Source organism: Centroberyx affinis, unplaced genomic scaffold (assembly GCF_046629955.1).
Source record: "Centroberyx affinis isolate AG114_WGS23_722 - 3 ecotype Tasmania unplaced genomic scaffold, CSIRO-AGI_Caff_v1 ptg002832l_1, whole genome shotgun sequence".
NCBI lineage: Eukaryota > Metazoa > Chordata > Actinopteri > Beryciformes > Berycidae > Centroberyx > Centroberyx affinis.
Window position 1 is genome coordinate 146,606 of NW_027280974.1, and position 10,817 is coordinate 157,422.

The following is a 10,817-nucleotide window of genomic DNA, read 5'->3' on the forward strand; positions in this document are numbered from 1 at the left end:
AAAAAATATTTATTAGTCTCCATGTCAGAAAGTCCCACTTCATCCGTCCATCTGTGTCACAGCTTTAGATGTAACTCCTGTGTTCAGTGACTTGGGAATAAGGTACTTGTCCCTAACCAGGTCAAAAACCCAGTTCCAGTTTCCTCCCAATTGTTAGTGGGCAGTTGCACTACAAGAGGCAAATTATTTTGGTGAAAAATGAAAAGGTTAAAATCTCATGACTGTTAGATACAATGTCCTCAATGACAGGAATTAATTTGGCAACCAAACAATAGCTATGTTGCACCAATTTCTTAGAACTTATTGAAAAAAATTTGGGCTATGATCACCTTATTATTGGTGAGTCTGCATTGAACATTGTTTAATATGCAACTTTTTGTTACACACCTTTTACTTATAGTGAAACTAAAATAAAGCAAACCGCTCCTCCATTTACAGGAATCAACTTAGCAAACTGCCAGAAGACACAGTATTGACAAAAAAGGCTTGGAAAACCCACCTATTTTTGAGTGCAAACCAGCTGTTTTCTACTCATTATCCCTTTCCTAGTACTTTGTTCCTAGTACTTTGTACTAGGAAAGGACATATGACAGGGACAAACTGCATTTAATCATCCTCCATTATTAATAAAACAAATTCTTACACTATCAACATTTTCAAAAGAGTATGTTTTAATCAGAGATACAACAAACACATAGGGCAATAAAAAGTAAGTAGATACAATTCAACAGGGTTTCTGGTCTATGAATATGTTATGTAAAATAAAATAAGGTAACATAACTATGGACCTATTAGCTTTTGTATATCTCTCCCACTGCTCCTATTTGACCTTCCTTTGAGTGTAACCATTATCCTATTTTCACAACATACACAAACAATAACCATATAATTAAAAGGGGTAAATACTGAAATATCAAAACATAAAATTCTACGTGCAGCATAGGATCAACAGTCTTTGGCTCAGAGCCTAGTGAAAATTACACAGTTATATTATAATGCATGTATGTATGCATTATGTATGCATATGTATGCATGCATATAAATCCCCTGGGACATTAATAAATGTCACTATCTAAGATTTAGAGTCTTTACTCATGATCTCATGTATGCTCTGCTGTAGTCCGACTGTGTCCTCATTGTCCCTCGGCTGAATCTGGCCCGCTTTCATCGTCCTTTGGTTTTTCATCCTCTACAGGTTTGTCTTTGCTTTGGTCCTCCTGGTCACCTACTAGAACTTTGCTGTAAAGCTTCTGCTGCTCTTCTTTTAGAGCATCTTTCACCTTTGCTCGTTTCAGCCCTCCATCCCTAGGAGCACACAGGTGAAAAAGACCATTGGTATCACATCATGACAGAGGACAACACCATACACAGACTCAACACAGTGTCATGAGTTGCTCCTTTCTCCAACCCTGATAGGAATAACCAAGATCCAAGGTACGGTGTGGTAGAAAATCAAGACATGCTTAACAGCTGAACTGGGTTTACTAGAAGAATGTACAGATCCTTGATGAATGGTCACTTCACTGTCACCCTTGTGCTATAACTTACTAGGCCAGAGGTCCTGCTGGTCAGGACGGCTCCGTTGTGACCATGGAGGCTCTAAGTTAAGACATAACATGTGTAACTTGTATTCTCTTTGGGGGTTTATCCTGATGTCTGCACATTCCGTTCTGTCCTTGAAAGGTACATAAAGGCCTTGTTCAGTGAATACATCTTGGAAGAAGTGTATGTAGCCTCATGCTGTGTGCATCTCTTCCTCTTGCAAGAATCTCCTTTAATAAATATATACTCAAATAAGACGAACCTCTGACTCCATCAACTTTTATTCAACATACGGTGCATGTACACTCTGTCTTATTCAAATTATTCACTCTCCTGACCCTTCCATGTTTCTACTCACCAACTTCTGATTTTTTTTCTGTCTAGAGAGTGTTTAAAGCATTGTCCACAGCATTGGTGTTTATGAAAAATAAACACACCAAAGCATCCAAAAATGGGGGGTCACTGTTTTTTTCCAGGTACAACTAATAACCACGGTGCGAGGAGTTCCACTCAAACTGGTCTCACCAATCTCATACCTCCACCTGCATAATAGACTTCATGTTGCTGTTTAAAAAATTTCCATCTTGCTGCTGTTCTCTCATCATCATCATCCCTTCAGAGTGCGCTGTGAAACTCATTTGTCAACAGAGTTTGCATCTGCAGCGTAATAATGCACACAGTTTGTGCCGAAGCCAAAAGCAACAGGTGTATTATGTGAATCAGTGTGTGTGTTTCTATGACATGTGGTAACCCCGACTAATTTAATGATATATATAGTGACAAATGAATATGACAGTAACTCACCAGAGGAGATCCACTAACCCTCCTTGTGTAGCTATGGCTGCTTTCACTCTGTTGGCAAACTGCACCGCATCCTCTCCTTCCTGCACAACGACAAGTTGAGAAAGTACTCCAATATACCAAGGAGTTTTAGCCAAACAGTAAATGGTTTGCAATCAACAAGTACTACGACTATCTTTGTCAATACAGGAAATATGGTGGGTTTCACCTGTCTGTTCATAGGTGGCAGGTACCAAACGCTGCAGACAATGGCCCAGCTACTCATCATCCTCAACAGGTAGCTCACCATACCGAACTTACTGCTGTTCCAGAATGCGTCCCCAAACCGAGGATCATACTGCAAGATGGAAATGAGCTCAGATCAAACAAAGAAGTTAGGAGCAAAATGAACAAAAGAAGGGAAAAAAAGACAAGTTCTTACCTTGATTGCAACTGGGTAGACAGTGCAGCCAATTTCGAAGCTGCCCTTTTTGAACATCATCACTGATGTGTTATTGATGCAAGTACCTATAGATTACACAGTGTGAGGCCCTTGGCAATGGTAAACAACCAAGACTTTCAAACAATATTGTATTTCTATGGGCTCTATACAGAGAAAACATGATTAGAAGTAATATTTCACCATCTTTTTGAACCCCAGACATGCTACTTATCATACGAACCCTCAGGGAAGATGAGGATGGGCTGTTTGGTTTTGTCAGCTATATGATCACCAAGTCTGAAATGAGAAAGCAGAGAAAACTCTTCAATCATTTAGTAAAAATTTAGCCGGTAGCATCAATTCTAGGGTTCAAGCCCTGATGATGTGTAAGCCCAATATGAGCTGTATGCTATTATTGAATATGCCACACCTACATCACAAACCAAAACCAAATCATTACGGTCATATCTGTAAAATTTTGGTGTCAATCAGACCTATTTCATGTGAGATATGGCCTTTTGTAACTACACTACAGTGTGCCCTTTTGGCCAAATTGCATGAAATTTTAAAGAATCTATAGAATAACGCCCATGAGCCACTTCTGCTGTTTTGGAGAAGGCTGACATGGAGCAGTGCTACCTGATTGGTAAATAGGTACTGTAGGCTTTGCCTTTATATATCAAAGAAGACGGAATTTGACAATTCAGACAGCATCAAGTAAAGGCAACTCTCTGGCTCCACCTGATGGACTTCATAAGTACTTAGTAAGTATTTAAATAAGCCTTTTTCAGAAAATCCAAAAAAAAAGTACAATTAAATGAAAAAGCTACTCAATTACAGTAACAAGAGTAACTGTAATTAGTTACTTTCACCCTTGGTAGTAATAACAGTAGCAGTAGTAATAGTAGTAGCAGCAATAGTAGTAGTAGCAGCAGTAGCAGTAGTACTAGTAGTAGTAGTAGTGGTAGTGGTAGTAGTAGCAGTAATAGTAGTAGTACTGCACCACTGAACTCTACCTTGTTACTATGTTGCTTACGACAAACATAGCTTAATAGATGCTTAAATGTGGGGAAAAATTAGCAAAACTGTAAAATATCATAAAGGGGGCAAACATTTCCTCGCACTGTATGTGATTTCTCTTTTCATTACTATGGACAAAACATTGACACCTTCCTTTTGAACAAATCGGCTACCACAAATCACAGGGTTAAGAACACATTAGAGACAAGATATTATTAGAGACAGACTGCTGTTGGAGACAGACTGATCTGAGACAAAGTACAGTATTACTAAAGACAGGAGAGAAGGAGCCCCTCCACCAAGGATCTCAAAGGAAAGTTCCATGAAGCACAAGGCCTGTGAGGTGGAGAAGGCCCTCTGCCAAGAACTGATGGACCTGAAAATTCTCCAGAGAAAGAGGGCCTTCTGCAGATAAGAGCTGGCCATCAAGCTTAAAGCTGAGGAGGAGCAGGTCCTTCACCAAGAGAACAAGGACCTCCACCAAGAAATGGAGGAGTAGGCCACCAAGCTGAAGGCCTGTGAGGTGGAGAACAAGACCCTCTGCCAAGAAATGGAGGAGCTTAGAGAAAAGTTCCACAGCAAGAAGACCATGAGCCTATACAAGCTAGCCAGACAGCTCAAGGCCTCTGACGTTGAGAACGTGGAGAACCCAAGGCGTTCTTCTTTGACATCACTGTCAAGAACCTGTGTTGGTTCTATTTGGCACCTTTATTTGTTAGAGTACCAGCTCATGGGAAATTGAGAAAACATGGGAAAACATGGAAAATAGTAATAAACCAGAGCAAAAAAAAGGGTTTCAGCCAGGACTTCAGCCCCTAAAAATAAAAAAATGTAAAGAAGAAAAATGGTTGTGATCCTGCACTTGAAGGCTGCTCAGCAAAGGCATCAATATGATATATGGGGTTAGGAATAGAGATTAAAATGCTGAGGTGATGCAGTGTTACCTTTTGGCCACAAGGTGTCTGTCTTTGACTTCAGATCTTTCAAACCAGATGTGGGGAGAAGATCTGACCATGGCTCTCTGGACCATCCCCATTAACCCTCCATGCACCTGGCCAACCTGAGAGACAAGTTCAACTCAATAAGCCTGAGGAAAGAGCATCTCTCCCAATTGCAATGATCATTTTTAAAACCAATTATTCAGAAACCATCATTCTCATCAAGATGGAATACACACACACACACACACACACACACACACACAATTCTGTACCATAGAATAGCAGCCATCATTGGCCAGTATAATGACATCAATGGGTGTTGTGTGATTAGCCACACAGATACCGCCATTCTTTGGTTTGTTTTCTCTGCAAATGGAACAACATGCTGTTAAAGACACAGACATACATGTTTCTGACAGGCTAATGAATATAATATGGAGCCCAAGAACTGGGATTTGTTTTCGTTAACTTGTGTGTTGAGCGTGTGTGTCTATTGTGAAGCTGCCTTTGCTGTTAAATAGTTGATATAATGTACCTGTTGTGATAGGTGATGATGGCTGTGAGAGCTCTAACACAGATGCGGTAACACATCAGATGAACCTTCTCACTCAGGCAGGTCCTTAACCTGAAGACACAGGATGCCACAACAATCACCCTTTAGTCCCGTCAGGATAGATGCACACTACACGATTTATCAAACTCATTAAAGCAATATTGCACTTAGTTTTAACATGGGGATTATTCAGCACATGACCGCCATGAAAACCACAACATAAACTACTTATCAAGATCGGATGCAGCGGGGATGAGTTTGTAGCGTTCAGATTTTTACTTTCCATTAATTTGAATGAGGCCACGAAAATAGCCTGCAAATTATGGCATGTCATTTTTAACCAGATTGACTAAATGTGTGTGGTGGTGCAGTCTAAATGAGGTTAAACCTGGTCAATCTTGTAGTGTCTGTTCATGCTTCTAGTGTGGGGTTACTGTTTATTAGAATTGGAGGAAACTTACTCTCCACTGGGTAAAAAGCCCACCACAGTGGTCAGGACCAGGAGCAGACCAATGCCAGTGACGGCCAAAGTCACCCTGCAGAAGACAGAACCCATAGTTTACTCTTAAGTCCAGACCAGTGGCTCAACAGTTCAATGCAAATTCAATATGCAACAGTACCACTAACCTGCATGTCTTACAGCTCTCATAGCTATTAATTGAACCACTTTGCTTACTTGCTTTATTGTTCTCAATGTCTGTGTAAAGTGACACTTTCTATATAAAATGCACTTAAAATTAGAGTGATTTGATCAAGAGAAGCCACAGCTTGGCCAGTGAGAAAGGGAACAGACCAGCAGAGTGCATGTATTGTTCACCTTGTGATGACACTGTGTCCTACTGCGTCTAACAGACCGACTCGCTGTGTGCTGAGCTCAGCTCTGACCTGAGAGGCAGCAGGAGGCCATAGCGGATGAGGACTCCCAAGCCCCAGAGGACGCTGAGCCGCAGACTAATATGACGGAAGTTGTAGTTGCTCCGAGTCAGCAGGTTCCAGCTCTCCAGTTCTGGGCCGAAAAGCGCTTGGTCACCTCGTCATCCACGATGCTCTCCACGCCCCTACGGCAAAAGTAGAAGATGTCGGCCATCTCAAACTCTGGCTCTGAGCGCAGAGTGCTGGCCGGGCCCCGAAGCTCCTGGATCTCCTGCTCCAAAGACGACGGCGGTTTCTTTGGCTATGATGCCTACAGGACAGTGAGAAGGAAGAGAAGCAAGATGGGCATTGGAGATTATGGTAAAAAATATGTTTGATTATATTTGTTTAATTATATAGTTACTAGTACTCATGTACCATTGCTATATGGTTTATAGAGATGTTGATTCTTTTCCTTTGCTCCCCTCTCCATTCGCAAGGTTGCCCACTAAAAAGGAGAAAGAAAAACACAATTAGGTCAACAGATTAAGAATAACAACTTGGGATTTGTAGTATCTGGCATATACAGTATCTACCGTAGTATCTGCTATGCAACTAACTACAATAACAACTAAGACTGATTTTGATGTACTACTGCTGATCATCAGCTATGGAGTTAGGCACTGCAGGCCTCCAAAATGCTTTCTAGGTCAGAAATTCAAGGAGAATATGAGCATCATAGGCTATGATGACGATCAAAGTGATTCAATAGGTAGCATGTTCCTGTCCCTGGAGACTCTAGCTCTGCAGTAGCTAAGGTTCGGAGAACATGTGTTTCCCTAAGGAGCTGGCTGCTGAGAAAACAACACACGGAAATTGCATAAACTGACAATCAACACTATTCTGCCAAACTCCTCCCCTCTACTTGTGACTTCTTAAAATATAAACAATCCCACTCTCTGATCCCACTTCACACTGTGTTATAAAACCACTGAGAGCATATGTTTTTATAAATATATCATCTTGGCATCATCTCAAGTAATTTTCTTCCTGCTGTAGTCAAGCAACAGAGCTACATCTAAATTAACAAATGTTCAATCGCTCCCTTCCAATCGCTACAGAAGGCCTGACGACAAAAAGGCAGCATAAGTCATATCTAATTTAAGAATGATGTTAAATTAGGATGTCTATTACTGTCATTTCTCTGGTAACCAAAATGCCACATGAGCTGTATTAACAAGCATACTATCTAAAATCTTGGAACCTGTTCTTTAAAATTGAGCAAAGTAGCAAAACGCTAAAAAGCCCAGTGGTGTGTAATCACTTTATGTGCCTATGGCAACACAAAGTTTAAAGGATTAAAAGTTACTGACTGGGCAGAAAGCTCTGGACTCAAAGAGGGACTGTCTTTCTCCCTTCTCTGGAAAATTCAGTATTCAGTGTAACTGCCAAGTCTGCTTACAACTGCAGGTATAGGATAACAACACAGAGGCTTCAAATCTTACTGACCTTATCCTAGGCATGGGCAGATGAGGGATCAGTGAGATGACCAGGATGACTACTGCAGTGTTTCCTTTGTATTCATTTAGCAGTGGTGCGCCACCACAGCAGGGAATTTACCACCACTAATAGAGAAAATGTCTTACTGTTATCTAAAACTAAAATAAATATAACCCAAATGTTTTAGAGGTCATGATTTTATTATGATTAAAAAAACATTGGTAGCACTACAACCTCAACTTGAAACATAACTTAGACCCAAACAACAACAGATATGGGACAAAATTAGAATTATCCCCCCCAAGCACCACAGCTGTATAAAATTACAGAGGAAACATTGTGCTGTGTGTTCATTTTAGGGTAGTTGATGAGGGCAAGGTTTTTTTCCAAACCTTGACAAGACAAGGATATTTTTAAAATTGCAGAACCAACATAGAAATTGAGTAACTGACAAGTCAGAAACAACTGGAAGCGTCAAGCGAGAGACCAGTGTTTTCTCACCAATGTAAAATGGGTTAGGGTTAGGGTTATTTATGGTGTTAGGCTTCTGATGAAAATGTCATTTAAATGTTTGGACTTCAGTCATATGATTCAGTTACTGACTAAAATAGCATATGATTTTAGTCAAAAAATAACATTATTATATATTCTAACTGTATTTAGAAAATTAGATTACATTTCATTGCATTACATTTGCACCATTTAGACATTTCCAAATTGATCTGTTCATTTAGGGGTGCACACATTCACATTTAGGAGCTGTTGGATAAAAAAAGCATTATGCTCTATACATTAATGCATTCTGTGATTGGATGATAATAGGCCATGGGTCCAACAATAAGCATGCATTTTTGTTTGTTAATCTGTAAAGGGTAATGCATGTCTTTGATTGGATAATATAAACTACGTTCTAAGCAACTTTTAAGGACTGTTATGATTATCTTGTGTGGTGTTTTTTGTCACATTTTCATCAATAACATAAAAAAATCAAACTATTTTTAATGTCATGGTACAGAATATCTACTTGCCATTTGTCATTATAGACCAAATAAAATAAAAAAAAACAGTTCATTAATGAGCATTTTGATCATTAATTCTGTGAGATTAACACTGCAACAGATTATTTTTTGTGCCTATTTTTGTGACATCTCAAACTGATAAAATATTCTTGCAGCAGCATAGAGGTGAGAAGGGATTAAGGAAGCAAGGCTATTCTGAAACAAGAATGGTGTAATGTGCTACTATACATAAAATAACCTTAATCAGTTCTCCAAATCCCTGGGTCAATAACGCACAACCTCAATGGAGTTTGATTTTGTACGTTTGCAGTATTGTTGAGCATTACACAGCCTTGAAGACAACAGGCTCACCTCAAAGATCTTGAGAAGTGTCTTCATGTAGAGTCTGCGGATACCGAAAGAGACTCCAAGGACGGCTGGCACGATTGTGAAGACCAGCAGAAGAGTGAACCACGCGCTGACGCAGATGCCGAGACACATGCACAGCAGGTTGTCAACGGGAAACACAAACCAAGCCATGCTAACGGCAGACGAGAAACAGAAGGGGGGACAGCGAGGAAGTGCAGACGTCCAGATCCAGAGCGATACGCCAAGTCCTCTGGTGCGTTTACAGCCTCAGCTTCTGAAGCCGGCGCTGAAACAAGGCCTTCATCGGAACATCAAGAGTTAAGGTCTCCGTCTGCAGGGGAGAGAGCAAAGTATCAGGAGCAGTCATCAAAAGAACAAGCTTTATAAGAAGAGATGTTCCCTTTGATCAGCCACCAGTCGTTATAGACACTGATAGTGACCCATCTCATGTATCAATTATGTTTTCAAAAAAATGAATGAATGAATCTGGCCCATGGCTTTGCTGCATGTCATTTCTCCTTTCTCTGTCCTGTCTTTACTGTCTCTTTCTACTGTAACTGTCCGGTAAAGCAGAAATGCCACAAAAAACTCTTTTGAAATAAATGAGTTGTCATAATTATGTAAAAACAATTATTGATAAAAACTATGAAGGTTTTTTTCAATAAGTTATGGGACTACATTTGCAATCAGTGTAACAATATGCGCCATGTAAACCATGTCAACAAAGTGTGAGGCAACTGAATATAAACAATAAACGACAATGATAAACATTTAATTTTCCCTGCTCTACCACACAAATCAGTTATACACACATGCAACAAGGTTTTCTGGGGAGTATGCTTCGAGAGTCTAAAGTTAGTGGTGCTGGGTAGATTAGGCTATGAAGAATAGGTACGCTGTTGAGTCTTGCTAAAATCTGCTTTTGTTTGTCTTGTGCTTTGTTCTGCTTCCTTGTGTTTGTGTTGGATATTTTTGTTTTGTGATAGTTGATCAGTTAGATCTAGTTAGGCTCTTTCTCTGTAAAGTCATTTGAGACATGCTTGTGATAAAGGGCTGTATAAATAAATTAACATGTTATATACCACAGAGACTAATTGTCCATCATAGTTTATTACTAAATAGCATGCAATACTGGCTGCCATGAGACACAAGCTACTAACACAGATCAAGGATGGAGATTTTTGCTTCCCCCTCATTGCGGTATTTTCACAGAGTATATTATCTTTGTGTAATGATAGAGGAAGACCAAGTAGCATAGTGAAAAAGTCAAGTGTGTGTGTGTGTGTGTGTGTGTTTCTGCATGCATTCACCAATACATTCAGGTTATGGGTCAGATATGAGACTTTTGTCATGTTTGTTGTGCAGGAATTTTTTGGGAGACACATTTTGACAATAAAATACAACCATAAATAGACAAATCTCTCTGTAGCTACGAGTTAAACCTTCTTTTTTGTGCATTCAACAATCCAATTGAAATTCATACTAACCTCCTCTGTGTTTCATCCTCACAAACAAATAGTAACACCAGGGTATGTGACGTCATCCTTTAACGGGATACCTCCAATTTCCCCGCGCTCTTCCGAGGAAAACCAATTGCTGCTAGAAAGTTCTGATAAACTGGGTTTGTTCAGTATTCTAGTAGGTTGATATATCGCTAATTGCTGGTGGCAAGCTAAGTTAACCCCCCCGGCTAACGGCTAATGCTAGCTCTTACCGTCCAGTGGATTTACTCTGCTGCCCGGTTGGAGGAGGATTGTGAGAACAGACGGTCAGGTTTGTCCTCCATCTGGTCGGCCGGTCCCAGCTAAAGTTGGGGGATT

At 40.1% G+C, this 10,817-nt stretch overlaps 1 pseudogene; it reads right to left on the reverse strand.

Annotated features, from left to right (window-relative positions):
* Nucleotides 1-701: 701 nt before the first annotated feature.
* On the reverse strand, nucleotides 702-10,817 carry LOC139658103 (glycerol-3-phosphate acyltransferase 4-like; annotated as a pseudogene).